Source organism: Salvelinus alpinus, chromosome 16 (assembly GCF_045679555.1).
Source record: "Salvelinus alpinus chromosome 16, SLU_Salpinus.1, whole genome shotgun sequence".
Taxonomy (NCBI): domain Eukaryota; kingdom Metazoa; phylum Chordata; class Actinopteri; order Salmoniformes; family Salmonidae; genus Salvelinus; species Salvelinus alpinus.
Window position 1 is genome coordinate 20,776,256 of NC_092101.1, and position 6,000 is coordinate 20,782,255.

Consider the following 6,000-nt stretch of genomic DNA (forward strand, 5'->3'; position numbering starts at 1 on the left):
ACACCTGTCCACACACTCAATCAAACAGACTCCAACCTCTCCACAATGGCCAAGACCAGAGAGCTGTGTAAGGACATCAGGGATAAAATTGTAGACCTGCACAAGGCTGGGATGGGCTACAGGACAATAGGCAAGCAGCTTGGTGAGAAGGCAACAACTGTTGGCGCAATTATTAGAAAATAGAAGAAAATAGAAGAAGTTCAAGATGATGGTCAATCATCCTCGGTCTGGGGCTCCATGCAAGATCTCACCTCGTGGGGCATCAATGATCATGAGGAAGGTGAGGGATCAGCCCAGAACTACACGGCAGGACCTGGTCAATGACCTGAAGAGAGCTGGGACCACAGTCTCAAAGAAAACCATTAGTAACACACTACGCCGTCATGGATTAAAATCCTGCAGCGCACACAAGGTCCCCCTGCTCAAGCAGGCGCATGTCCAGGCCCGTCTGAAGTTTGCCAATGACCATCTGGATGATCCAGAGGAGGAATGGGAGAAGGTCATGTGGTCTGATGATTCAAAAATAGAGCTTTTTGGTCTAAACTCCACTCGCCGTGTTTGGAGGAAGAAGAAGGATGAGTACAACCCCAAGAACACCATCCCAACCGTGAAGCATGGAGGTGGAAACATCATTCTTTGGGGATGCTTTTCTGCAAAGGGGACAAGACGACTGCACCGTATTGAGGGGAGGATGGATGGGGCCATGTATTGCGAGATCTTAGCCAACAACCTCCTTCCCTCAGTAAGAGCATTGATGATGGGTCGTGGCTGGGTCTTCCAGCATGACAACGACCCGAAACACACAGCCAGGGCAACTAAGGAGTGGCTCCGTAAGAAGTATCTCAAGGTCCTGGAGTGGCCTAGCCAGTCTCCAGACCTGAACCCAATAGAAAATCTTTGGAGGGAGCTGAAAGTCCGTATTGCCCAGCGACAGCCCCGAAACCTGAAGGATCTGGAGAAGGTTTGTATGGAGGAGTGGGCCAAAATCCCTGCTGCAGTGTGTGCAAACCTGGTCAAGAACTACAGGAAACGTATGATCTCTGTAATTGCAAACAAAGGATTCTGTACCAAATATTAAGTTCTGCTTTTCTGATGTATCAAATACTTATGTCATGCAATAAAATGCTAATTAATTACTTAAAAATCATACAATGTGATTTTCGGGATTTTTGTTTTAGATTCCGTCTCTCACAGTTGAAGTGTACCTATGATAGAAATTACAGACCTCTACATGCTTTTTAAGTAGGAAAACCTGCAAAATCGGCAGTGTATCAAATACTTGTTCTCCCCACTGTAGGTGCAATCTTACTGGGAGCAATATCCTTGCCTGTGAAGCCCTTTTTGTGCAAAGCAATGATGACGGCACGTGTTTCCTTGCAGGAAACCACGGTTGACAGAGGAAGAACAATGAACAAGCACCACCCTCCTTTTGAAGCTTCCAGTCTGTTATTCGAACTCAATCAGCATGACAGAGTGATCTCCAGCTTCCTCTTCAACACTCACACCTGTGTTAACGAGAGAATCACTGACATGATGTCAGCTGGTCCTTTTGTGGCAGGGATGAAATGCAGTGGAAATGTTTTTTGGGGATTCAGTTCATTTGCATGGCAAAGAGGGACTTTGCAATTAATTGCAATTCATCTGATCACTCTTCATAACATTCTGGAGTATATGCAAATTGCCATCATACAAACTGAGGCAGCAGACTTTGTGAAAATTAATATTTGTGTCATTCTCAAAACTTTTGTCCACGACTGTACAGTCCCTGAATTTCAAAAACAGATTCAACCACAAAGACCAGGGAGGTATTCCAATGCCTCGCAACAAAGGGCACCTATTAGTAGATGGGTAAATAAATTAAAAAGCAGACATTAAATATCCCTTTTGTCACGTTCTGACCATAGTTCTTTTGTGTTTTTTTTGTTTTAGTGTTGGTCAGGACGTGAGCTGAGTGGGCATTCTATGTTGTGTGTCTAGTTTGTCCGTTGCTATGTATGGCCTGATATGGTTCTCAATCAGAGGCAGGTGTTAGTCATTGTCTCTGATTGGGAACCATATTTAGGTAGCTTGTTTTGTGTTGGGGTTTGTGGTTGGTTGTCTTCTGTCTTTGTGTTCTCTGCACCAGATAGGACTGTTTCGGTTTTGCCACGTTTGTTATTTTGTATTTGTGTAGTGTTCACGTTTATCGTCTTTTATTAAACATGTTGAACACGAACTACGCTGCGTCTTGGTCCGATCCCTGCTACACCTCCTCTTCAGACGAAGAGAAGGAAGGCTGCCGTTACACCTTTGAGAATGGTGAAGTTATTATACTGTACAAAAATATGAACGCAACATGTAAAGTGTTGGTCCCATGTTTCATGAGCTGAAACAAAAAATCCCAGATAATGTCCATGTGCACAAAAAAGCTTATTTGTCACAAATTTTGTGCACAAATTTGTTTACATCCCTGTTAGTGAGGATTTCTCCTTTGCCAAGATAATCCATCCATCTGACATGTGGCATATCAAGAAGCTGATTAGACAGCATGACCATTACACGGGTGCTGGAGACAATAAAAGGCCACTCTAAAATGTGCAGTTTTGTCACACAACACAATGCCACAGATGTTTCAAGTATTGAGGTAGCGTTCAGTTGGCATGCTGACAGCAGGAATGTCCACCAGAGCTGCTGCCAGATAATTTTATGTTAATTTCTCTACTATAAACTGCCTCCAACGTTGTTTTAGAGAATTCTGCAGTATGTCCAACCGGCCTCACAACCGCAGATCAGATTTCTGTCTGTAATAAATCCCTTTCGTGGGAAAAAACTCAGTTTGATTGGCTGGGCCTGGCTCTCAAGTGGGTGGGCCTATACCCTCCCAGGCTCACCTATGGCTGCGCCCTTGAATTTATTTAAATTGACTGATTTCTTCATACGAACTGTAACTCAGTAAAATCTTTGAAATTGTTGCATGTTGCGTTTATATTTTTGTTCAGTGTATTTACACTTTGGATGGTGTGTCAATACACCCAGTCACTACAAAGATAAAAGCGTCCTTCCTAACTCAGTTGCCGAAGAGGAAGGAAACCGCTCAGGGATTTCACCATGAGGCCAATTACAGAGTTTAATGACTGTGATAGGAAAAAACTGAGGATGGGTCAACAACATTGTAGTTACTCTACAATGCAGAATATTATTTTTCCAAAACATGCATCCTGTTTGCAACAAGGCACTAAAGTAATACTGCAAAAATTGTGGCCAAGCAATTCCCTTTTTGTCCTGAATGCAAAGTGTTATGCTTTGGGCAAAAACAAAACATTACAACACACAACACTGAGTACCACTCTCCATATATTCAAGCATCGTGGTGGCTGCATCATGTTATGGGTATGCTTGTAACTATTAAGGACTGGGGACATTTTCAGGATGAAAAATAAATGAAATGGAGCTAAGTACAGGCAAAATCCTAGAGGAAAACCTGGTTCAGTCTCCTTTCCAACAGACACTGGGAGTTGGATTCACCTTTCAGCAGGACAGTAACCTAAAACACAAGGCCAAATCTACCTTGGAGTTGCTTACCAAGATGACAGTGAATGTTCCTGACTGGCCAAGTTACAGTTTTGACTTAAATCTACTTGAAAATCTATGGCAAGAGCTGAAAATGGTTGTCTAGCAATGATCAACAACCAATTTTACAGAGCTTGACACTTTTTGAAAATAATTTTATAAATCCAGGTGTAGAAAGCTCTTAGAGACTTACCCAGAAAGACTCACAGCTGTAGGTGCATCTACAAAGTATTGACTCAGGGGCGTGAATACTGAATAGTTATGTAAATGAGAGATTTCTGTATTTCCTTTTCAATAAATTTGCAAACATTTCTAAAAACATGTTTTCACGTTGTCATTATGGGTATTGTGTGTAGATGAAAAAAACGATGTATTTAATCCATTTTGAATTCAGGCTGTAACACAACAAATGTGGAATAAGTCAAGGGGTATGAATACTTTCTGAAGGCACTGTAGATGCCTTGGGGCCAATTCAAGGAAGTAACTGCTGAACCATCTGCAGCATGTTGTCACTTGTTAACTGGCACAATCACCATAGTTTTACTCTACCAGTTTATCTCTTGACCAAGGCTGAAGTAATTTGACCACCCCCAGCCAGCATTCTACTGTAAATGGCTCTTTAACAGATACAAGGCCGATACCTGAGTAAAGGGCTTGTTTGACCTTGGCTTGGGGGTGGTTAGTAAATATTAGTTATCAACCTAGTCACACGTAATGGTTTTGTCCCTAGTCAGAGGTGTTAAGGATTCATGACTGTCTATTCACATTAAGAAACTGATGCAGCTTGCTGTAAGAGCTGCCACCTAATGTTTCCCCAGGAGATCTGGCAGTGTTGCTTACCATTCCAGGGGCTGGGGACACTGAATGCCTGCAAATACTCAGTCAGCACACACAAGTCATATGCTCTGAATCTGATACTGTACTTTCCCAATTGCTCAACATCATACAAAAAAGGAATGTCCACCTAGGTCTCTATCATATATCTTGTATTATGTAACAGACACACTGCTATCTCATTGCCCAAATTTCTTGTTGCGCAAATAGGTCTCGAGGAAATTAGACATTAGCAATGCTAGTTTGCTTGGGGTTGAGCTATACTCCCCTACATATTTATTTGGACAGGGAAGCTAAAACGTTTAATTTGGTTCTATAGTCCAGCTTTTTGGATTTGAGATCAAATATTTTACAGAGAGGACAGTACAGAATGTCACCTTTTATTTGAGGATATTTTCATACATTGGCCTATCTGTTTTACCTTTAGAAATGAAAGCACTTTATATATCTAGTCCCCCTATTTGAAGGTGTCATAAGTATTTGGACAAATTCACTTATAGTGTATTCATTTTAGTCAAAAGTTTAGTATTTGGTCCCATATTCCTAGCACGCAATGACTGCACCAAGCTTGTGACTCTACAAACTTGTTGGATGCATTTGCATTGTGTTTTAGTTGGAAAATTGGGCCTTTTATAAACGCATTTCATGCAATTCTATTTCATTTTACATGACTGGAGATTTTAGCAGAATATTTTTTAATACCGCACAAATTATTATAATGTCAGGCTACTTTGACACTGACAAACTGAAAATGTGAGATCATTAAAAACGACCTAGTCTTGAATCCATCAATAGCCTAGTCCTAAATGTGTGGAGGAGAAACACATATTGTACAATATGAGGGGAAAATTATAGTCCTAAAAAAGCTTTTCAGTTGCTCAGACTAAGCCAATGATCACTCACCGGCGATGGCCGATGCACTCGTGCCAAAATCCTATCTCTCTCCTTTTATACTGAACAAAAACATAAATGCAACATGCGACAATTTTAACGATTTTACTGAGTTACATGACTGGGCAGGGGTGCAGCTATGGTGGCCCACCTACTTGCGAACCAGGCCCAGCCAATCAAAATGAGTTTTTCTCACAAAAGTGCTTTATTACAGACAGAAATACTCTGCAGTTTTATCAGCTGTCCAGGTGGCTGGTCTCAGACGACCCTGCAGGGGAAGATGCCGCATGTGGATGTCCTGGGCTGGCGTGTTACACGTGGTCTGCGGTTGTGAGGCCAGTTGGACATACTGCCAAACCTGTGTGCAAAGGCCGCGGCTTATGTGAAGCGATAGGTAACGATGCTTCGTGTGCGGCAGTTGTTGATGTGTGCAGAGTGTCTCTGGTTCGAGCCCAGGTAGGGGCGAGGAGAGGGACGGTAACAAAACTGTTACACCAAATTCTTTTTTGTTTTTTTTTGTTTTACATTTACATTTGTTTTACAAGAAATAAACATTTAATTCTCTGGCAACAGCTCTGGTAGACATTCCTGCAGTCAGCATGCCAATTGCATGCTCCCTCAAAACTTGAGACATCTGTGTAATGATCATGATGTTTAATCAGCTTCTTGATATGCCACACCTGTCAGGTGGATGGATTATCTTGGCAAAGGAAAAATGCTCACTAG